Source organism: Carcharhinus amblyrhynchos, chromosome 30 (genome assembly GCF_965287045.1).
Source record: "Carcharhinus amblyrhynchos chromosome 30, sCarAmb.v2.hapA, whole genome shotgun sequence".
Taxonomy (NCBI): Eukaryota; Metazoa; Chordata; class Chondrichthyes; order Carcharhiniformes; family Carcharhinidae; genus Carcharhinus; species Carcharhinus amblyrhynchos.
In genome coordinates, this window is record NC_137353.1 from 30,028,857 (window position 1) to 30,053,566 (window position 24,710).

Genomic DNA, 24,710 nt, shown 5'->3' on the forward strand with positions numbered 1-24,710 from the left:
CCAGGTGCTCCAGTTTTCTTCCAATGATATGCAGGTTAGGTGGATTGACCTTGCTAAAATTGCCCCTTAGAGTCCCAAGATGTGTGGGTTAAGGGGGTTAGTGGGGCAAATATGTGGACTTGCTGGGATAGGGCAGGCGGGTGGACTGGGGTAAGATGCCCTGTCGGAGAGTTGATGCAGACACGATGGGCTGAATGGCCTCTTCTACACTGTAGGGGTTCTATGATAAAGATGCCAAGGATAAATGTATCGAAATTTGAAATCTTGCCAAAAAATGGCAGCGTTTTGGCTGCTGTGTGGAAAATGGAACATTTCCTGCCAATAGCGCCGGTATGGTTTTGGGCTGCACTTTACGGTTCATGAGGATTTGTTTCTATTCTCATGGGTTTCGCCCCACTCCAGTGGCATGTTCCCCTGATTCACCCATCGCAGAATGATTGAACTGCTGCAAGCATTGGGGAGCTCTGTATTAACAACTCCCCAGCACTTGTTCCACAATCACTGAAGTAGAAGTGCAGGTCCTGCACCAAGGTCTCCAATGCTGATGCCACCCTTGTAGTGTTGGCCTCGCTGCGCTGCAGTGATGGCACCATCTTCTCAGATGGAAGGCGATGGAACTCCTCCAATCAGCCTTGCACTCTGAGGAGTGTTGCTGTCCTCCCTTCCTAAGTTTTACCCACTCTGTCTTTGCAGCTCCAGCAGCTGTGGGAGAACTGGGCCCAACGGCACATCATCAGCTTGGGGCTCTGGCCTTTCTCCATGTGCCACTTCCCTGGGACATCCCTACCTCCAGGGATCCACATTCTCCACTTTGATTTTGGGTGTCATGGTAGCACAATGGTTAGCATCATTTCCTCACAGCGCCAGAGACCCGAGTTCAATTCCGGCCTCGGGTCACTGTCTATGCAGAGACTGCACATTCTCCCCATGTCTGCATAGGTTTCCTCCGGGTGTTCCAGTCTCCTCCCACAGTCTAAAGATGTGCGGGTTAGGTTGATTGGCCATGGTAAATTGCCCCTTAGTATCAGGGGGACTAGCAGGGTAAATAAGTGGGGTTATGGGGATAGGACCTGGGTGGGATTGTGGTTGGTGAAGACTCGATGGCCTCCTTCTGCTCTGTTGGTATTCTTTTAGGGATTCTATGATTCCACCTGCTGTGGGACATCAACTGTGAGTTGCTTACCAGTGAGTGACCTGGGAGGCTGTCTTCTTAGTGATCTCACTGAGGTGTGAGTCCCTGCACTGGTGCTGGGTGTGCGTGACAGCTGTGGTGCATCTTCCCTGGGAGGAGATGACCACCCCTGCCTGGGATACAGTGGCAGCCCTGGTCAGTGCAAGCACATTGCAGAGACCAGGGCAGCAGTGTTGGAAGAAGATGAATGATCTTCATTCAGCCAGGGTGAGTGAACCATCCCCTGTTGCAACTGTACAAAACTCTGGTGCGGCTGTGCTTGGAGTATTGCGTACAGTTCTGGTCGCCGCATGATAAGAAAGATGTGGAGGCATTGGTAAGGGTGCAGAGGAGGTTTACCAGGATGTTGCCTGGTATGGTGGGAAGGTCTTATGAGGAAAGGCTGAGGGACTTGAGGTTGTTTTTGTTAGAGAGAAGAAGGTTAAGAGGTGACCTAATTGAGGCATACAAGATGATCAGAGGATTAGATAGGGTGGATAGTGAGAGCCTTTTGCCTTGGATGGTGATGGCTAACATGAGGGGACGTAGCTTTAAATTGAGGGGTGATAATTATAGGACAGATGTCAGAGGTAGGTTCTTTACTCAGAGGGTACTAAGAGTGTGGAATGCCCTGCCTGCAGCAGTTGTGGACTCGCCAACTTTAAGGGCATTCAAATGGTCATTGGATAGGCATATGGATAACATTAGAATAGCTTAGGTTAGAGGGTCATTAGATTGGTCCCACTGGTCGGTACAACATTGAGGGCCGAAGGGCCTGTACTGCGCTGTAATGTTCTATCCCCAGCTCCCCCACTAGACCTCCTCACAGCTCCAACCCTTTCTCTAACTCAGCCACCTTGGTCTTTGCCAACACCAGGCACCAGGTTCCCCCATTTTCTCCCCGCAATCACCAGGTTTCCCCAGTAGCAGCTCTGCTCCTCACACTCCAGTTCCCACCGGAACGGGCTTGAGGGGCTGACTTGCCTCCTCCTGATCCTAATTCCTGTATTCCTATCTCCTATTTCTGCTGAGCAGTGGTTCCTGAGAGAAAGGTTTAACAAGCTGCTTTGGAGGAAATATCTTCTTTCTTTCTTTTCTCCATTTTCTTAAAATTGTTTTTGAAAACCAATTTATTTATTGGTCGGAGAGTTGCTGTCTTCCAATCCATTCCTCCAGAGGAGGCTCGTGAGAACGTTCCTGGGAAGGAAAAGCTTGACTTATGAGGGGCGTGTGAGGACTCTGGGTCTGTACTCAATGGAGTTCAGAAGGATGAGGGGAGATCTCATTGAAACTTAGAGAATATTGAAAGGCCTTCATAGAGTGGACATGGAGAGGATGTTTACCTTCATAGGAGAGACTAAGATCCGAGGGCACAGCCTCAGAGTAAAGGGACAACCCTTCAGAACTCAGATGAGTAGGAATTGTTTCAGCAGCAAAGTGGTGAATGTGTGGAATTCATTGCCACAGAAGGCTGTGGAGGCCAGATCATTGAATGTATTTAAGGCAGAGATAGGTAGCTTCTTGATTGGTAAGGAGATCAAAGGTTACGAGAAACATATGGTGGCATAGGGCTGAGAAAGATATCAGTTATATCAGCCATCAAATATGATCAAATGGCAGAGCAGACTCGATGGGCTGAATGGTCTAATTGTGCTCCTATAGTTTATGGTCTGAGCCAGTTAAAGGGCCTGTGTAGGCCACACTCCTGATGCCAACTGTAAGTTCCCAGTCAGTATTTAGGCCCTGCCACTGCGGTACACCCAGCACCAGTGCAGGGACTCGCACTTCAGTGAGATCACTAAGTAGACAGCCTTCTGGGTCACCCACTGGTGAGCAACTCATAACCTGGTTGATAATGGAAACAACACCCCCCGCCTCCACCCCCAAATCAGCAGACTGGGTGGTGCAGGGAACAGCATGGAATCACATGACTTAAAATCCTCCCCCACCCCCCCCAAAACCCCATAGTGTCATAGAGGCAGCCAGAGGCTGCCCATTGGAGGGGTTTCCTCGGCATGAAGACAATTTGACAGCAGCGGCCATTTTGTATTTACCATTTTCAAGTTATTTTTCAGAGACAGTCTCCCTCTTGGTGTGCCCTCTCTCTTTCTCCTACCTATGTTGGCAATGCCCATCCAAGGTGGGGTCATTGATCTTTGCGCACTGGGCAGCTTCCAGTTGCCCATTCATCCTTGGAGGTCTGTCCACACCCCTTAATTGGACAGCAGGCATGTAATTTGACCACCAGTGGGTCAACATTGCCCCGGGCATTAGGTGTCCAAGTGGTGCAGGGTCCTGGCAATGGTCTCAATGTTGGATTCCCAGTTCCAGAGCGAACACGTCCTGAATCAAATGGTTTCTATTTCAGCTGAAAAATATTGAAATTGATGAAACTTGAGGCAGTCGGCTTTATCTCAGACATTCTTTCATTATCACAAAAATAAATATTTCATGAAGAAGAATCCATTACCATGTTTATTGGCATCGGGCTTAAACATAAGTGAGCAACAGTTAGTCTCTTCAACTCAACGTTGACACTCATTACGCAGCCTCCGAATGTTGCGGATTATTATATGGGCTGCTTTAATGTCTGCCCCATGCAGCAAAGTTAGACTATGGGGTCTCGCATCTCCAAACAATACTGAGAAACAGCGGGGTGACACATTCTGCCTTCAATCATCCTGGCCAGATTTGAATAGATTTGTGAGGTTTCCTGTCTCTCTCAGGCAAGACACTGCCACAACACTGTTAAATAGGCAACAAATGCAGCGGGTTGAGTGTATTCTCCCATTTAAAGAGTTTTACGCTCTCTCCCATCCACTGTGGGCATCGAGGCCAGTGACACCATAGTTAAGAAAAGCCCACCCATTTGTCTACTTTCTCAGAAGACTAAGGAAATTTGGCATGTCCACTACGGTTCTCTCCAACTTTTACAGATGCACAATAAAAAGCATTCTTTCTGGTCGTATCACAGCTTGGTATGGCTCCTGCTCTGCTTGAGACCACAGGAAACTACAAAAGGGTCATGAATGAAGTCCAGTCCATTGCACAAATCAGCCTCCCATCCATTGACTCTGTATACACTTCACACTGCCTCAGAAAAGCAGCCAGCATAATTAAGGATCCAATGCAGCCCGGACATTCTCTCTTCCACCTCCTTCCATTGGAAAAACGATATAAAAGTCTGACATCACGTACCAACCGACTCAAGAACAGCTTCTTCCCTGCTGCCATCAGACTTTTCAATGGCTCTACCTCACATTGAGTTGATCTTTCACTACATCCCAGCTATGACTGTAACACGACACTCTGCATTCTGTCATTATATCCCATCTGTGGATTGGGTGGCATGCCTTATGAGGATAGGTTGAGAGAGCTCGGTCTTTTTTCCTTAGAAAGACGAAGGATGAGAGGTGACCTGATAGATGTGTATAAGATGTTGAAAGGTATTGATTTGAGTGGATTCTCAGAGGCTTTTTCCCTGGGCTGAAATAGCTGTCACAAGAGAGGACACAGGTTTAGGGCGTTGGGGAGTAGGTACAGAGGAGATGTCAAGGGTAAATTTTTCACTGAGGGTGGTTAGCGCCTGGAATTGGGTACTGGCGGTGGTGGTGAAAACGGATTTGATAGGGTCTTTTAAGAGACTTTTGGATGAGTACATGGGACTTAGTAAAATAGGGGGTTTGGATAAGCCTAGTACGTAGGGACATGTTCGGCGCAACTTGTGTGCTTTGTATAGCATGCAAGAAACAATACTTTTCACTGTATATCAATACATGTGACAATAAATCAAATAGTTTTGCAGCGTGTTGGATCTCTGCCAACATTGTGACTTTACTGCCACCTTTGACAGGCATCAGTATTCATGAGTAGATTGGAAAGCAAGCATGAATGTATTTGTATTTCACCTATAATTAGTCTTTAACAAGTCAGGAAACGTTTAACACCTGTTATACGCATTAAAGTGGATAATTCCTTGAAGGGTTCTAGGATAAAGATTTGCAAAATCTCTTTTTAATACTAATGTGCAAATTAGTATACACAGATGCACAGTTAGTGCATGTGCTGGCTTGAATGAAAGGGAATTATTCAGCCCCTATCACGCGAAGTGAATTCCATCTGTGAACGTACATTCGAGACAGTATCCCTACAATGCAAAAGGAGGCCAACAATCCCACCCAGATCCCATCTCCATAACCACACGTATTTACCCTGCTAGTCTCCCTGAGAATTTCGCATGGTCAATCCACCTAACCTGCACGCCTTTGAACCGTGGGGAGGAAACCGGAGCACTGGGCAGAAACCCACGCAGACACGGGGAGAATGTGCAGACTCCACACAGACAGATGCCCAAGGCTGGAATTGAACCCGGGTCCCTGTGAGGCATCAATGCTAACCACTGTGCCACCCAATATTGCTAATATTTTGTTTGCAACCTCTCTCTTTAGTTTGGTTAAGGAATCCTCAACTGAATATGACTGCCTAATTTAATGCCAGTTTCTATAAGTCACTTTTCAGTGATTTGCCCACATATTCTCCACTATAAATGAAACTTTCCTTACAGATATAGTTAATCTCTCATTACTACAGATTCAGATTTTATGTCCTGGCTGATTTGGTATTCATTGAAAACACTGATGAATGAATGTTCAGTTATGTTTCTATCAAGTGCCAGACTGTTTCCTGATTCAACTGTGCAGCAAGATTAAATAAGGGAAAAAAGATGTCTTTAATTTGGCTATTATTAAAAATTGGCATTAGGCATAGTTTGACACATACTGCTTGCCAATTCAATTTATCAATTAAACCCGCACTGATTGCCAGAGATTCAGTTCTGTTACAAGGAAATACTTGAAACAAGAAGCAGCCATGGTAAATTCTGGCCATAAAAGGATAAATATAATATGAATATTTATTTATTAGTGTCACAAGTGGCCTCACTGCAATAAAGTCACTGTGAAAATCCCCTAGTCGCCACACTCCGGCACCTGTTCAGGCACAATGAGGGGTAATTTAGCATTGTCAATGCACCTAACCTGCACATCTTTCAGACTGTGGGAGGAAACCAGAGTACCCGGAGGAAACCCACACAGACATGGGGAGATTGTGCAGACTCCACACAGATAGTGACCCAAGCCGGAAATCGAACCCGGATCCCTGGCACTGTAGCAATAAGCGATTAACCAAAACTGTGAGGAGGGCATCATTGAAGGTGGGGAATATGTGGGCAAGTTGCTGAAAGGTGACTTATAGAAACTGACATTAAATTAGGCAGTCATCCACTGTTGGGGATTCCTTAACCAAACTAGAGAGAGAGGTTGCAAATAAAATATTAACAATATTGGGCGGCACAGTGGTTAGTAGTGCTGTCTCGCAGCACTAGGGACCCAGGTTCGATTCCTGGCTTGGGTCACTGTGTGTGCCCAGTCTGCACGCTCTCCCCACGTCTGTGTGGGTTTCATAAGAACATAAGAAATAGGAGCAGGAGTAGGCCATCTAGCCCTTCGAGCCTGCCCCGCCATTCAATAAGATCATGGCTGATCTGTCGTGGCTCAGTTCCACTTTCCCGCCCTCTCTCCGTAACCCTTAATCCCCTCTCTTATCAAAAACCCATCAACCCGCGTCTTAAATATATTTAGCGAGGCAGCCTCCACCACTTCATCGGGCAGAGAATTCCAGAGATTCACCACCCTTTGAGTGAAGAAGTTCCTCCTCAACTCCGTTCTAAACCGCCCCCCCTTTATCTTGAGGCTGTGCCCCCTAGTCCTACTGTCTTTTTTAAGCGGGAAGAGTCTCTCCACCTCTATCCTATCCATCCCATTCATCATCTTATACATCTCAATGAGATCTCTCCTCATTCTTCTAAACTCTAAAGGCTTATACTCGTTAGAGTTTAGAAGAATGAGGGGAGATCTCATTGAGATGTATAAGATGATGAATGGGATGGATAGGATAGAGGTGGAGAGACTCTTCCCGCTTAAAAAAGACAGTAGGACTAGGGGGCACAGCCTCAAGATAAAGGGGGGGCGGTTTAGAACGGAGTTGAGGAGGAACTTCTTCACTCATCCGGGTGCTGTGGTTTCAATTCTGGTCTTGGGTGACTGTGTGGAGTTTGCACATTCTCCCCGAGTCCTCGTGGGTTTGCTCCATGCCGAAGCAATCCTGAGGTAATGGGTTCTTCTTGTTCCTTGTCACATTCTGCTCCCAGCCTGCATCATGAGCAGGAGGTAACATAGAACACTACAGCACAAACAGGCCCTTCGGCCCACAAGTTGCGCCGATCATATCCCTACCTACCAGGCCTATCTATAACCCTCAATCCCATTAAATCCCATGTACTCATCCAGAAGTCTCTTAAAAGACCCCAACCAGTTCGCGACCACCACCGACGGCTGCCGATTCCACTCACTCACCACCCTCAGTGAAAAACTTACCCCTGACATGTCCTCTGGACCTGCTCCCCAGCACCTTAAACCTGTGTGCTCTCGTAGCGACCATTTCAGCCCTGGGAAATAGCCTCCGAGAATCCAGTATCACTAACTAGACCGTTTTAATTCCCTTGTAAGTCATTTTTCGTGGACTGGTTAAAGTGTTCACGCCTGCAGTACTTTAACAAAAAGGTGCATTTTACAACTTAACGTTCCCACTTTCAGGCCTCATTAATGCTTTTTTTTAGCAACTTACAGGCATCGAGCAGGCACTCCGCAATGGCTCAGGAGCAAGAAAAGCCAATTATTACAAGTAAACCCAACCAGTGGTAAAACCTGTCGGGCAGGGTTGTTTGAGAGGCTGGAGAATGGCGAGGCAGTGGGCCAGGTGATTTTTGGAGCTCTGCTTCTCCACCCTGGTCCGAAAAATCTTTAAAAAACAAATTAGAAACACCTTAATGAAGGAGAGGCACCAATACCATTTCCGGGCTGCTCCATACCTCCGGATGTGGGACCCGTGTACTTTGTGCCTGTTTCTCCTTAGAAGTTGCCACACGGAGGTGTCTCACTGATGCTCTGGTCTCACCATCCAGATGCATTCTACCCACTGAATCTGAAGCTTTTGGTTGACCTGATTTCAGGATGTAGGCCCAAGCCTGGTGTTCAAATATCAGATCTTTTGACCTGGGATGGAGTGGATGGTAGTTCGGATTGGGGGTCCCGGAATCCCAGAGGATCTCGGATGCAGACGTGACGTTGGCAGAATTAAAGGCCTGTGTTGAGGATCCTGCACTATGTCCAAAGTTGATAAATAAAACATGAAACATCCCTTCAGCCCTCACCCCTTATTCCCCATACACTCCCCAGGCCACATCCAAGCCAAGCCAACCTATGCCAGTTCATGCCCCCCCACCCATGATGCATGACTCCTCATAGCCTCAAAGCCAACCTATGCTCCCCAGTGCCCCCTTATGCCTTCTGTTGCAAGATATGCCACAAAACAACCCTAAGGCCCCTCATACATTGCATGCCAACCTATTTTCCTCCACCCATCCCATGGTTGGCTGTGGGCCATATCCCAATCTCATGCCAACCCATACTCCCCACCCACTATCCTTTGCCCTACCCTGCTGGTATCCTCCATGGGCAGACCATGCAGGGATGGGATAATATAGAGTTCTATAAAACAAAGCTCCAAGTTTCTATTGCAAACTTCACAATTGGAAAAACGGCACTTGTTCATAAAAATTCTTTCACTACATTTACGCTCCTTCAACTACATTAATCTTTGTAATAAGAATCATGTCATTCAAGTTCACAATCCCTTATAACAAATAGCATTGGAATTATTGTCCCACATCAAAGTGACTAACTCCTGGTAGCTGTTATCAAACTGTGAAATAGCAGGCACCCTACTGATAATGGATTGTTGTGAAAACAGTTCTGCAGCCCTAATCCAGTAATGAAAACCCTCAGGTTTATGTAATAACAAGCGATCACTTTTTAAATACTCCAGGCATTTGATTTGATTTTCATAGAATCGTAGAATCCCTACAGGGCAAAAGGAGGCCATTTGGCCCATCGAGCTTGCACTGACATCAATCCCACCTAGGCCCTAGCCCATGTAACTACCCTAGCTAATCCTCCCCCTGACACTAAGGGGCAATTTGACAAGGCCAATCAACCTAACCTGCACGTCTTTGGACTATGGGAGGAAACCGGAGCACCTGGAGGAAACCCATGCAGACACAGGGAGAATGTACAAACTCCACGCAGTCGCCCAAGCTGGGAATCGAATACGGATCCCTGGCGCTGTGAGGCAGAAGTGCTAACCACTGTGCCATCGTGCTGCCCCCTAAATGCCTGACTGCTCGACATCTCTCTTTGACAGCTGCTTTTGACAGGTCCCTTTGATCAGCTCCTTTGTTAGGTGCATCCAGCAGCTTTGACAGTCGATTTTGACAGGTCTGTTGTTCCAGTGAGCTGGACAGTAATGAGTTTACATGATTTTTACGTACATTATGCCAACTTTTATGCCAATTCCCAGGGGCACCTTACCCCCCCGACCCGCCCTGCCTATACACCCCTCCCCCTACACTCCCTCCCCACCCTCTCCACCCCCACTCCATCCAAAACTGTCCCAGAACCAAATCCAAAGGAACATCATGCCTCACTAAAGGGTACCCGAGCCAGCCAAACCAATCCACTAAGTTCAGGCCTATTCTTTCCTGCCCTAATCTGTACAACTTGGGTTTCAAACAACCAGCCTACCCAGAAATTACAAAGGGTCATGAATGTAGCCCAGTCCATTACACAAACCAGCCTCCCATCCATTGACTCTGTCTACCCTTCCCACTGCCTTGGAAAAGCAGCCAGCATAATCAAGGACTCCACGCACCCCGGACATTCTCTCTCCCACCTTCTTCCATCAGGAAAAAGATACAAAAATCTGAGGTCACGTACCAACTGACTCAAGAACAGCTTCTTCCCTGCTGCCGTCAGACTTTTGAATGGACCTACCTCGTACTATGTTGATCTTTCTCTACACCCTAGCTACGACTGTAACACTACATTCTGCACTCTCGCCTTTCCTTCTGTGAACGGTATGCTTTGTCTGTTTAGCGCACAAGAACCAATACTTTTCGCATGTTAATACATGTGACAATCAAATCAAATCCCATGTCAGTGGCGGAAGCTGATGTTTTAAACGGTCAGTTGTCTCTCAGTCAAACATGCACAAAATGCATCCCATTCCCTACCCCAGGAAGTGCTGGATTTAGGGGCAGAACTTACCATTTTAGGGAAGTTCTGCTATTTTCAATTCAAGGATGTGGAGATCATAGAACCATAGAATCCTACAGTGCAGAAAGACGCCCTTCAGCCCATCGAGTCTGCACCGAACACAATCCCATCCAGGCCCCATCCCCATATTCCTACGTATTTTACCCACTAATCCCTCTAACCGACGCATCCCAGGACACTAAGGGACAATTTTTTTAGCACGGCCAATCAACCTAACATCTTCGGACTGTGGGAGGAAACCGGAGCACCCGGAGGAAACCCACACAGACACGAGAATGTGCCAACTCCACACAGAGAGTGACCCGAGCCGGGAATCGAACCCAGGTCCCTGGAGCTGTGAAGCAGCAGTGCTGACCACTGTGTTACCGTGCCAGCGTTGTAGTGGGGTGGGCACAGTAAGAAGTCTCACAACATCAGGTTAAAGTCCAACAGCTTTATTTTGTGATTCCAAAGAAACCTGTTGGATTTTGACCTGTTGTTGTGAGACTTCTGACTGTTCATTTCCATGGAGAGGTTCTCTGTTGTGCCAAAAATCTGGGCCTTAGACTTAATTCCAGCTTAATTGAGACTGACATTTTATTACCATACCGAGAAAAGAAAATACCTTTGGCAGTTTTGTCACATGATTGAGATGTTAAATTAAGCACCTTGACTTCATGTTTCGGTATATATTGAAATATTCTATGACAGTATTCATAGAAGAATCATAGAATCCTCACAGTACAGAAGGAGGCCTTTAAATCTGCACTGACAGCAATCCCACCTTATCCCCATTACCACGTGTATTTAACCTGCTAATCCCCGTAACGGGGCAATTTAGCATGGCCAATCAATCTAATCCACACATCTTTGGAGGGACCCTGAGCACCCGGAGGAAACCCCCAGGCAGACACGGAGAGAAGGTGCAAACTCCACACAGACAGTGACCCGAGGCCGGAATTGAACCCGGGTCCCTGACACTGTGAGACCTCAGTGCTAACCACTGTGCCGCCTGAAGCAATCCAGGGAGTTCTCCTGACATATTAGCTAACGTTGGCCTCCAGTTGAAAACTGGAAGGCTACCATGGCAGATAATGACTCAGGAGTCGTTGTTGGTGGGATCCCAGAGGTGGTTTATTGTATTCAAATTTCACTGTCTGCCGTGGTGGGATTTGAATCTGGGAGTCCAGAATATTACCCTGGGCCTCTGGATTACTAGCCCAATGACAATACCACTATGCCACCACTTCCTCCGGAAGGTGTTTGTTGATGTTTCTGCCTGGTTTTGAACTGAGGATTTTTCATGTGTTAGGTGAAGGGGCTAACCAGGAACGCTGTGGGACTGGCGGCACTTTATTTGCAGCAGCCAATTAAGAGGCCAAATCCGAGATTGCCATCCAGTAAAAGGCAATGGCCTGCCTCCCAGAGCTGTGGCCCAGTCAGAGTACTAGCAGCGCCAGCGATAGCGGTAGCCACTGAAAGAATGCTTCCATGATGATGGCATAGTGGTTGGTACTGCTGCCTCTCAGTGCCAGGGACCCGAGTTCGATTCCCAGCTTGGGGCAAAGTCTGCACTTTCTCCTTGACTGTGTGGGCTTCCTCCCACAATCCAAATGACAATACTGGTTAGGGTGCATTGGCTGTGCTAAATTCTCCCTCAGTGTACCCAAACAGGCGCCGGAGTGTGGCGACTAGGGGATTGTCACAGTAACTTCATTGCAGTGTTAATGTAAGCCATAACTTTATGGAGAAACTGCTTCCTTGCTCAAGACTGGAGTGTCATTTACTTGTGACACTGATAAATAAACCTAAACTGATGTTGAGCAGCCCTTGAAGATTCGTTAAGCATTTGTTTTTAATGTGTTGGGGCCAGGGAGGCCTTGGTTGTTTGGTAGAATGAACCCTCGAGCGTCAATGTCAGAGACACGGAGGCAGCCTTTGCTGCTGCAATGCCACGCGGGGCAGCCATAAGCAAAGGCCTGCAATAAACCGGAACGATATGCCCTATAATACCTGCCTGCCTCCCCATGGGTCTGAAGCCAGCAGGAGCGGAGAGCAGTCACTAACAAGGCAATTATTTGAATTCATTAGTTGCTGCCTCTGGTAGGCTGCGCCACTGCCGTTCTCACCTTTGGGAATGTGCCGTCACATTGGAAAAACATTGGGCTTCTTTCCCAATGCCTTCCGCTGCCGTTTTCCCAGCCCTTCCTACTCCCAGCCCATCTAGAGACGGCAGCTAAAAATCCAGCCCAGCGTCACAGAAAAATACAGATTCCAGGCCTGCTCATCAGGTTTGTAATCTTCCCACAGTTTGGTTGCCTTGCCTGCCTGACTGAAAAGCTACAAATCCAAAATAATTAATTGGACGTGAAGTACTTCAGCGACTTGAAGCTGAGGAAGGTCGTTCTTCCTTAGTACAAGTGTTCTTTCTGAAGTTGGAACTGGTGCAGAGGAAACATCGCGTCTAATTACGCGGTACACAAGCTGGGAATGTTCCAAGTTGCTGCTGAATCTCCGAAAGAACTATGTTTCTCAGTGTTGACATCCTCACCTTGACAACTAGAAAATGCAGTGAAAAAAGGAAAGGATAACAGAAAATGAGCTGTAATGTCAGCATCGCTGAGTCACGAGGCAGACAGAACAGACTGCGACTCCTGCTGCTACCTCTGGCGCTATCGAACGTTGAAGGAGTAGAATGTCCTACCTTATCCTAATGACAATTGGAATGTTGTCACTGGGAAGCAGCAATTCACTGGATAGTTTCATGACATTGGGGTTAATTTTAACCCATCCCACTGTGACAAGAATGGCACAATGGGTGGTGATGGTATTATTTTAGTGGAACGTTCTACCTTCCACCCTGTTCCTGCCGGAACCATGATGTGGAGATGCTGAAAGCTAGTGGCGTTTGCTACCAAATAAACCTGTTGGACTTTAACCTGGTGTTGTGAGACTTCTTACTGCTGGAAGCTGCAGGCCCCCATTTTCACCTACACAGCGGCTAAGATGACCACTGGAAGAAGTAATGGTGTGTTGTAATGGAGGTCCCACTTTATCAGTGGGTCTACATGTCACTCCAGCCTTGAGCAAGGAAGCAGTTTCTCCATAAAGATATGGCCTTCCCCATTCCTGGACTCCCCAACCTCCTTCCCGTGCGACATTCTGCACCTCCCACCTCACCAGTTGGCCTCTTTGGTTCCAGTGATTTGAACATCTGTCGTAGAATCACAGAACCCTGACAATGCAGAAGGAGGCCATTCAGCCCATCGAGTCTGTACTGACCATAATCCCCACTCAGGCCCTACTCCCGTAACCTTCATTTATCCTGCTAATCCCCCTGACACCAAGGGTCAATTTAGCACAGCCAATCAACCTAACCAGCACATCTTTCGGAATGTGGGAGGAAACCCACAAGGAGAACGTGCAAACGCCACACAGTGATCCAAGCCGGGAATCGAACCTGGGTCCCTGGTGCCACAATGCCACCCTCCAGCTGCCCTCTGCCTATTTGGAAATGTGAGCTGTGTGGCAGGAGAACATCAGGAGTTCACCTGCTCATACCCACCTGAAATCAGCTCAGGGTTATAATAGGGGCCCCAAAAATATTTTAGATTGAGAGCAACATTAAATGTTTAAAAATTGGTAACCAGCCAGGCACCCGGCTCTTAAAAGCCTTGTCGCTCAACTGCATTCTAGCCTTGAAGTAAATCCCTTCTGTGTTTTATCTCCTCCACTGAATCTTGTGTTTTTGAGCTGTCACTCAGACCCTCACCTGAAAGTACGTGATGCTTTTCCACCCAAACTTTCTCCCTTCCTTGGACCTGAAGGACCAGCAGCCTATTCAGACCCAATAAATCTTTCATCTGTCAGCCTCTGTTATATGATCTGTCATCTGTTATCATTAGGCTATTAAATTCTGAACATCGCTATAAAACCCAATTTACTCTGAGCAGATATCCACACAGGCACTTTCTGGATTTACTGGGAGGGGTGTGCTTTTAAGAATTGTGTTTCTATCATGTTTCTTGGAAAGAGTATGTTTAAAATTCAGCTCTGTTTTACAAGGGGCCAATTTGTCCAGAAAAAAATGTGCAGCTCCATGGTGAGAATGCAGGATAATAACTCATTTTAGCTAAAGATGTGTTTGTCTAAACAGAGTTAATGCATTTGTGTTTACCTGGGTTTCCTTGGGGTCAGAGTAGAGTTTTGATTAGGTTGATTGACAGAGCGAGAGTCATGTGCCAATGGGAGGAGCTAAGCTTGCAGGTAAGATACACAGTGGCTGGAATTTTACTGTCCTGCCTGCCACAGGAATCGGACCAGGCAGGGGGCAGACAATGGAAAGGTCCATTGACCTCAGGTGGGATTTTACAGCTTTGGGATGAACTGGGCTGTAAAATCTCACCCAGTGTCTCTTTTGTTTTAAAACAGCCAGTTCCTCCTTGGTTCTGAAAGAAGTAAGAGGCGTTCCTCTGTCTGTCTGTCTCTCTCCCCTCAGAAGTGCTCTGAGAACTGACGAGAACCTGAGTACAAGCACATAAGCCTATGTGTGCTGCCTGATTTTTGAAGAGGGGTTTTAAATCTATAAAAGGAATATTACTTGAATTGGAACTAATAGGGATAAGTTAACAGTTAAGGATTGTACTTTGTCATGTTTAAGCATTGTTCAAATGTTAAATATTATTGAGCCAATTCATTTGTTATGGTTAAACTGTGTTGTAAAATAAAGTTTGTTTCCATAAAAGCTCCCCGGTGTGTGCCTGGAGTGAATCATCATATCCTCACACTAATGCCAAAAAATAGCAAACAGTTGGGGTCTAATCTAAATTCACAACATACCTTGGAATTTCTGATCCATATCCAGCAGGGGCAAGCAGAAAGCCATTAGGAGCAGCAACTAATCATTTTTCTTCCCAACTCGTAGGTTACTGAGGCAAATGAAAATATGCTGCTGCTGTAGTTGAGGTTGGCTAGCTCATCATCAATCCATGGACTAGAGTATACACTTCAGCATGAATTGGGGACAGTTAGAATTGAGGAGGTTAATGCCAGAGGGTGGGATTTTCCAACAGCTCGCCCTAAGGTCGGAAAATCCCGCCCGAGGGACTTTGGCATGGCCCGTGTCCCACCCACTACGATTCGCGTGGCGGGTGGGACGTGAAAATCCTGCCCAGAGTATCCAATCTGTGACCGATACTTTTCCAAAAATCTTCTCAATAACCTGATCCTCGGAAAGTCCCTTCTGATCTCTTCATTTACTACTGCTACAACAGTGACTATGGTTATGTTGTTGTTGGGCTCGCAATGGAAGGTTTCAATGAGGAATGTATTAGGAAGCTCTTCTGCATGGTGAGCTATTGATTTTAGTGAGGGGAATTGGCAGGCTGACAGAAGATAAATGTTATTTGGTGATGCCTCAGTTCCAACTAATGACACACACATTACTGAGAGAGAATCAGTGGCAGACAGATAAATAAAGTGATTAAAGAGGAAGAATGGAGAGAAAATGCCTTTTTGTTGCTTAACAGAATTCAATCAAGTGTAATTTGCACACAAATTGTGTGTTGAGCCTTTATTTTCAACCAGTCTGCAATGCAAACATCTAATTATACCAAGCACAGAGACCAGTCGTAAAACCCTGATTTGTGCTGTGTAATTGACTCTGGACTCAAGGCCAAATGCCTTTCATTCGGCTCTGCCAATTAATGTCCACAGTCTATACTGAGGACAACAGTGTTTACCTTCAGTTTCACCCTCTGGAACGTGCTGTCCCATGGAGTGATAGTGCCAGTAAACTGGCTAATGATCTCCTCTGTTATAATTCCAGTCAGAATTTCCAAAGTGTTCTATGAAGTGGGCCTGGATCGTAAGTTTTGCCATTTTGAATTTGGTGAGGATAAGCATGAGGTGTTTCACTTCAGATGCGATTCAAATGACCCATGAGGGAGCTTTTATCAAACAAAATTTATTTCAGAATCCAGTTAACATAGAGCAATAACTTTACAATTTTTTACTCATTTACGTGACATGGGTGTTGCTGGTTGATCAGCATTTATTACCCATCCCTAGTTGCCTGAGAGCAGTTTAGAGTCAACCACATTGCTGTGGCTCTGGAGTCACGTGTAGGCCAGACCAGGTAAGCATGACAAAATTCCTTCCCTAAAGGACCAGATGGGCTTTTCCGACAATCAACAATGGTTTCATGGTCATCAGTAGATTCTTAATTCCAGATCATTTTTACTGAATTCAAATTCCACCAACTGCCGTGGTGGGATTCGAACCCGGATCCCCAGAACATTTGCTGAGTTTCTGGATTAATAGTCTAGCGATAATACCACTAGGCCATTGACTCCCCAGTAAATTACAAATAAAAAAAAACATGATATTGTATAAACTTGGTTGGAACATTTCAACTATATGAAATGTTTTAACCGACCCTCCTCAAAACATACCCCTGCCACAGATTTAACACAGAAAATAAGACTGCTCATGTGATGCTGGAGCTTAGTCCTTTGGTTGAAGAATTGAAACATCCTTGTAACTTCCAACAGACTCGAGGTAGAGGCAATGCCACACCACTGTGGGCCTTTAGCTTTTAGCCAATGAACTCCTGCAAGAAACAGAATTCTCACTCCGGAAAGGCAAGACCTGCTTACAACTAACCAGCAGAATCTATAATACCAGGGATAGACAGTGAGAGAAAACTTACCTGAAACTTGTGAACCAGTGCAGCTTCTGACACTGGGCCAAAACTGAAAGTGAATCCTTGGATTTTTCTGTGGAGGAACCGCCTGACTTTGACTTGTCATCCTAAAAATTCAAAAGGTCATAAAATTCCAGACACAGGATGAGACCCAAAGTAAAAATAAACAAAATCCCATTTAAACCATTGAGGCAGCAATAAAAGGACTGCTAAGCAAGCAGCTAGTCTCACAATAAATAAAAACTGCTTACAATCTGCAGAGAACGTGATTTAAAAAATAATTCTTAATGGCACACTCGCATCACATCTCCTATTGATCGCTGCCCAATACCACCACCATGTCACCCTTCCTTCATGATCTTGGCATAATCCTAAGCTATTCCCTTGACCCAGGGGCATTTGAAATGTTGGGCAGCCTCTGCCAGGTCCTCCCTGTCACCAGGAGAGAGCACGCCACTGCAGAAGGTGAGGATTGGCATGGTGCTCCGATGGCATCGGGGGCTGAAAGGTTAAAGCGGTCAACGTGCCATGGGGATTGGTGGCAATGCCAAACTGGAGACTGTAGCTAGGGCTAGGAAGAAAATGAAGGAAGAGGAAGTTGCCTTGGTACAGCCTGAGTTACTCAGTGCTGCTAATGCCCCTTGCCAAGTGCATGTTAGCCCTGGGATAGCAGTGATAAACAGGGATGGACATAAGGAAATGAAACTATGCGATAGAAACCCTACCACACCATGTACGCGCCACCTCCAAGTGTTTCATCATTCTCTGCCACGCAGAATCACAAAACAGAATTTTAAAAAAATTGAACTTAGTACCATTTACCTTGGTGGGTACAGAATGTTTTCAAATTCTTATATGGGATATGGACATTGTTGGCCAACATTTATTGCCCATCCCTAGTTGCCCAAGAGCAGTTGTGAGTCAACCACATTGCTGTGGCCCTGGAGTCACATGTAGGCCAGACCAGGTAAAGATGGCAGATTTTCTTTCCCAAAGGGAAACAGATTGTTATTTTCAACAATGGTTTCATGGTCATCAGTAGATTCTTAATTTCAGATTTCTTTTAGTGAATTCAAATGCCAAAAGCTGCGATGGTGGGATTCAAACCCAGGTTCCTGGGACATTAGCTGACTTTCTGGATTAATAGTCTCGTGATAATATCACTAAGCCATCGCCTGCCAGACAGGTTTGCCACCCCTGCTCATTAAGCATCAACCAGGCAGGTATCCCAGCCCTCCAGTGGACATGTCTGGGCTGCAAGGCTGGCATTGGCACACCCCTCAAGCCATAGATTAAAAGCCCCGGAAAGCCAGCGAGAAGCTGCCTCTGTACAGCTGGTGCCCTTGCTGTGTGGCTGCTTTGCTACTGGGCAGCTGACCCACTGCTGTTCCCACCACTACAGAAATAGCCCCTTTAGTGTCATTGCATTGGGGGCCCTCCCAACATGGCTCCCCTGTATTGGGGGTGGCACAGGCATTAGTAATGCTGCCTCACAATGCCAGGGACCCGGGTTCAATTCCGGCTTTGTGTGATCGTCTGCACGTTCTCCCCGTGTCTGTGCGGATTTCCTCCGGGTTCTCTGCTTTCCCCCCACAATTCAAAGATGTGTAGGTTAGGGTGATTAGCCATGAGAAATGTGTAGGGATATGGTGGGCGAATGGGCCTGGGTAAGGTACTCTGTTAGAGATTGGGTGCAGACTGAATGGGCCAAATGACTTCTTTCTGCTGAAATGAACAATTGGGGTTGGGTAAGGATGTGATAGCCCCCGTATGGAACACCGTGCTATTTACTTCCTAGGGCAAGTTTCAAACATGAAGAATCACCATTTAGATAAGAAACTGGGGGCCAACTGGCACCTGTTGAGCTGTAATAAGGTTAAAGTATTCAAAGTCACGGTAGTGATGCCAAAGCATTCAACTAAGGGGAATGTCATAATGTTTGCAAAAACAGTAAGCTGAGGTCATGTGATGAACTGCCATGTGATTAGGCATCACATGTCAATATCACATGAGGTGGTATAGTGGAGAGCATTACTGCCTTACAGCACCAGGGACCCGGGTTCGATTCCCAGCTTGGGTCACTGTCTGTGCGGAGTCTGCACATTCTCCCCGTGTCTGCATGGATTTCCTCCAGGTGCTCCGGTTTTCTCCCACAATCTGAAAAATGTGCTGGTTAGGTATTTTAAGCCAAACAGTTGCCAGAATGTGGCAACTAGGGGAATTTCACAGTAATTTCATTGCAGTGTTAATGTAAGCCTTGCTTGTTTCTTCAAATCTTTGCTTTCGGTTTTCAAAATGTTAATTTGATTCTTATGGTGTTTGAATGCTCCAAACTGAATCTTTGATATACTGAAGCAGCCCATGCCCTGTCCAGCATTACACGACTGCTGCAAGCCAGCTAATGCCCTGAGGACACTTGAAGTGAATAATTTCTGTAGTACTTTATTTCTGAATCGGTGCCTCACCACAAATGTTTGGCTGAAGTTGAGGCAATAAATAACAAATAAACTTTAAACCTTTTGAAAGCCATGTGATCAAATGTCACATGATCAAATCAGTGTTGCAATAAGGACAATGTGCAAGAAATTGCTCTGAAATGTTGCTAGTTGATGAATCATCAACACTTGCCCATGATATTCCTTTGCCTACTTTTTAATAAAAGTTAACATTAAGTGGGTTAGCACCCTGGTTTAAGATATATTAATCTTTTATTCATCATTGACCTCAATAGTAATCCCCGGGTTAAACAATATGCAAAGGGTCTACATTTCCTCTGTTACACATGATGGATTAAATCTTAGTTTTATCGCTTAATTCATTCTGCACAGCATTGCCTTAATTATGCAATTTGAGTTTGTAAGTAGGCGTGTTATATTTGCTTTCAGTGGGTCTAGCCTGGGGGAAGATGCTGTGAAATTAGACACCGTCTCCTGTTATTGCTGGAAAGCTTGGGTGTTGAGTGCAAGTGAGATTGGATTTGCTGTGATCTTATTGGAGTTAAGTTGCCTTGTTGACTCAGACCATCTAGGCTCCAGCATGATGCAGATCCACTTGGATGAGGTGCTGTGTAAATCATAAGGTTATCATGGGTCTGGAAAGCCAACACTGAGAAATCAATGTATAAAATTAAGAGCACTCCCTTAGGGAGAGTCAGTTCACGCCTGTAATTATCCCAGTCGGGATAATGTTCAGGGATCAGATATAATAGAATCCCTACTGTGGAGAAGGAGGTCATTTGGCCCATTCAGTCTGCACCCAATCTCTAACAGAGTACCTTACCCAGGCCCATTCGCCCACCATATCCCTACACATTTCTCATGGCTAATCACCCTAACCTACACATCTTTGACTTGTGGGAGGAAAACAGAGAACCCCGAGGAAATCCGTACAGACACGGGGAGAACGTGCAGACGATCACACAAAGCCGGAATTGAACCCGGGTCCCTGGCATTGTGAGGCAGCATTACTAACGCCTGTGCCACCGTGCCATCCCCAATACAGGGGAGACATGTCGGGAGGGCTCCCAATGCAATGACACCAAGGGGGCTATTTCTGTAGTGGTGGGAACAGCAGTGGGTCAGCTGCCCTGTAGCAAAGCCTTACAGCAAGGGCACCAGCTGTACAGAGGCAGCTTCTCACTGGCTTTCCACGGCTTTTAATTCCTAAAGGATCCATGGCCTGAGGGGTGTGCCAATACCAGCCTTGCAGCCCAGACGTGTCTACTAGAGGACAGGGACTACCTGCCTTGTCTGGGCGTTGCAAAACTTGTTGTTTTTTAACCTCTGTTCCAAAATGGAGGCACTCTCTTATTCCCCTTGCAAACCTAGCAGGGGCCAATCCTCTCACTGATGCTGGTAGCCATGCAGCAATGCCAACCCTTTGATTGGGCTAGCAAAATGTAGAGCCAACTCACCACCTTTAAATGGACAGTGGGCCAGGTCATGGCTTTCAGTTGGCTACTGTTGGGCTGGTTGCTGTCAGGGTGTTGCTAACCATCCAGGTACACGTGGGACCTGGGCTTTTGTGTGGCACACTTGTGTGAGGAGGCAATGGCTTAGTGGTATTATCACTAGACAATTAGTCCAGCTAATGTTCTGGGGCCCTGGCTTCAAATCCCGTCCCGACAGATGGAGGAATTTGAATTGAACAAAAGGTATCTGGAATTAAGAATCTACTGATGATCACAAAAGCATTTTTGATTTTTGGAAAAACCCATCTGGTTCACTAATGTCCTTTAGGGAAGGAAATCTGCCATCCTTGCCTGGTCTGGCCTATGTGTGACTCCAGAGCCACAACAACGCTGTTGACTCTTAAATAGCCCAGTCAGCTACTCGGTTCAAGGCAACTAGGGATTGGCAATAAATATTGGCTAGTCAGTGACGCCCATGTCCTATGAATGAATAAAAAGTAACCAGAGTAGCTGGAGGAAACCCTCGCAGACACGGGGAGGATGTGCAGACTCCACCCAGATGGTGACCCAAGGCCGGAATTGAAACCAGATCCGTGGCGCCATGAGGCAGCAGTTCTGCTGCTCCAATATTTTCCAATTCTTCTCCTATTCTCACATCAGTATTACTTAGCACTGCGGCAGGCCTGAAGATGAGTGGTGTGCTAATCCCAATAGTCAGGCCAGCCTCTTACTAATCTGCTCGCAAAGTCTTGGTAAGATTTTACTTTCACTTCCGACACATATGGATATTGGATGTACCTCCGGGTTAAGTTACAAGCTTACATGTCCCACTGCACCTTCATTACTTACTGTTGTGTGAAAGTCCAAATTCCAGGGCCACTTTTGAGTTGTCGGTTTTTTTAAGCAAGGTGCCATTTTTTTCTGAATCCATTGGCCAGCTTTTCTGTGAGTCTTCTATGTTAACATACGTGTTAAAATATTGAGCTTTCTTTCCCCTGTCAGCTGTAGATTTATCTGCTGCATATTTCTCACATTTTCCATCGCTCAATTTAGCTTGAGTCCAAATATTCCACAAACCACATGATCAAATGTTTCAAATAATGGTTTTATAAATATTTTATTTGCGTTTGTTGAACTGCTGAGATTCTCTCCAGCGATCTGTAGTTTCCACTTAGTTTGTATAATGTATCAGGTTATTTGCACTCAGGAGTTGATGGGTTGAAGTTCTATACCTGGGGCCAAGTTTCTCGTGGAAGTTTCCTGTCTGTTGAGGGAGTACCACATCCTTCTTTGAATTAAAATTAAACAAAGGTTTTGTCCTGTGTGTTTTGGTGGATATGAAAGATATAATGGCATAATCTGAAAAGCACTTAGCATCATTCTGCGCTCTGGGACAGTCGCAAAACCAAAACAAGACACGGAATTAAACTCTTCCTATTTTGGGATAATGTTTGGGAATTCTCCTATCTTGTTCGCCCTGTTACCACTGCCCCCAGAGAATTTGGCACTCAGCCAAAAATCCATTCACTGCGATGGATGGGGCTGGAGAATCCCAACCGGGAAATAAGGTTGGAGAATTTATTTGAAAAAGCTACTTTGACCCACTTACGTACTGTAACCTTTAATACCTCCACTTGACCAGAAATAAAATCCCTCAATCGATCTTTAGAAGCCAAAAGAGATTAGCTAATCATTCAGCTAAGGCTTTGCAAAGATAGAAAGGCTACTGCGTTTGACCACAATGACCAAAGTTACAGCATTTTACCAGTAACTGAAATATAAAGTACCTTGAGATGTTTTGACATGATTAGTCTCTGAATAAATGTGTTAATTGACAAACACTATAGTCATCATTAATGTGAAATGTTCAATAGACAGAAAAGAACCTCACTGTCACATCTAAATAAAAGCTAAATAATTATTTGACAGTCGCACCTTAATCTGTTATTCATGCATCGATGTAATCACAATTATGGGGCAGTATTATTGGATTTTGAGAGAGCTTTTAATAGGGAACAACACTTGATGGACACTGCAATTTTTTCTTTTGCTTTTGAAAACTATTGTTACATGTAACAATGTCTGAATTGGGAATTACAGTTGTTAGCTCAATTGATTGGATGCTGGTTCATGACATGGAGAGATGCCAACAGCGCAGGTTCAATTCCTGTACCGGCTGAGGTTATTCACGAAGGCCCTGCCTTCTCAACCTTGCCCCTCACCTCATGAAGGAGCAGCACTCCAAAAGCCCATGATACCAAATAAACCTGTTGACCTTTAACCTGGTGTTGTGAGACTTCTTACTGTGCCTACCCTAGTCCAACACCGGCATCTCCACTTCATGATTTTAAAGAGGGGCTGTAACTCTATAAGAGGAATATTGCTTGTATTGGAGCTCATTGGGATAGGTGAACAGTTAAGAATTGTATCTTGCCATGTTTAAGTATTATTGAATTGTTATATGTTAAGCTAATTCATTTGTTATGGTTAAACTGTGTTGCTAAATAAAGTTTGTTTTGATAAAAGCTTCCTAGTTTGCTAGTAGAATTGTGCCTGGAGCGAAACTTCCTATTCTCACATTAATGCCAGAATAGAAAACTACTGGGGTCTAGTCTGATGTCATAACATACCTTGGGATTTCTGATCTGGTATCTTAACAATTGATACCGATAATAAATCCTGGGATCTCCTGACAATCCACCTCATCGCTTGTACATCTTGGCAAACCAAATGCATAATTGGTTTCTGGGCATTTGTCCGCAGACTGACAGCTTGATGGAACTATGATTTCCCAGTGGAAAGACATCACTAACCAATTAATCCTATGGCGGGTCACTATTCTCTATCTTTGCCAAAATAAATTGCTTGCTTTTATTTCTCCCTTCTTGCCTGAAAGGGAAAGGTTAAAAATGATGTTGATCAGGACTCTAGCATCCGAGGCTTGTGATTTTCTTTGGCCTTACATTCCGAGTTTTCGGATTACTGGAAAGGCATTAACAAAAGACCAGCCAGGAAAGAAAAGGACCTAGAAGTTACAATAAATAATTCCCTTGAACCAACAGGCTAGTGCCTAGCCACTGCCAAGGAAGCAAATAAGTTGTTGCATTATATAGAAAGAGTGATGAAGTAGGGATCAAAGCAGCTTATCCTGTTGCTGGATAAAGTATTGATCAGACTGCATTGGGAGTATCACTTACACACTGGGGCCCTCACTACAGGAAGGATTTAGTAAACTAAGGAAGGTGTGTCGAGCTATAAGAATGATCAGAGGATTAGGGAATAAGTTTTATATGTGGATAGAATCACAGCAGTGATACTTCTTATTCGAGACAAGAATGCTAAAGGAGGAACTAACTGAAATATTATAGGGGAGGCAATGGTATTGTCACTGTACTAGTAATCCAGAGATCCAGGGCAAGATCTGGGAATCTGGGTTCAAATCCCACCACGTCAGATGGTGAAATTTGATTCCAATGAAAATCTGGAATTAAAAGTCTAATGATGATCAGGAAACTAATTTTTAGTTTTATTTATTAGTCACAAGTAGGCTTACATTAACACTGCAATAAATTTATTGTGAAGATCCCTGAGTCGCCACACTCTGGTGCCTGTTCGGGTACGCTGAGGGAGAATTTAGCGTGGAAAATGTACCTAACTAGCACATCTTTTGAAATGTGGGAGGAAACCTCAGCATCCAGAGGAAACCCATGCAGACAC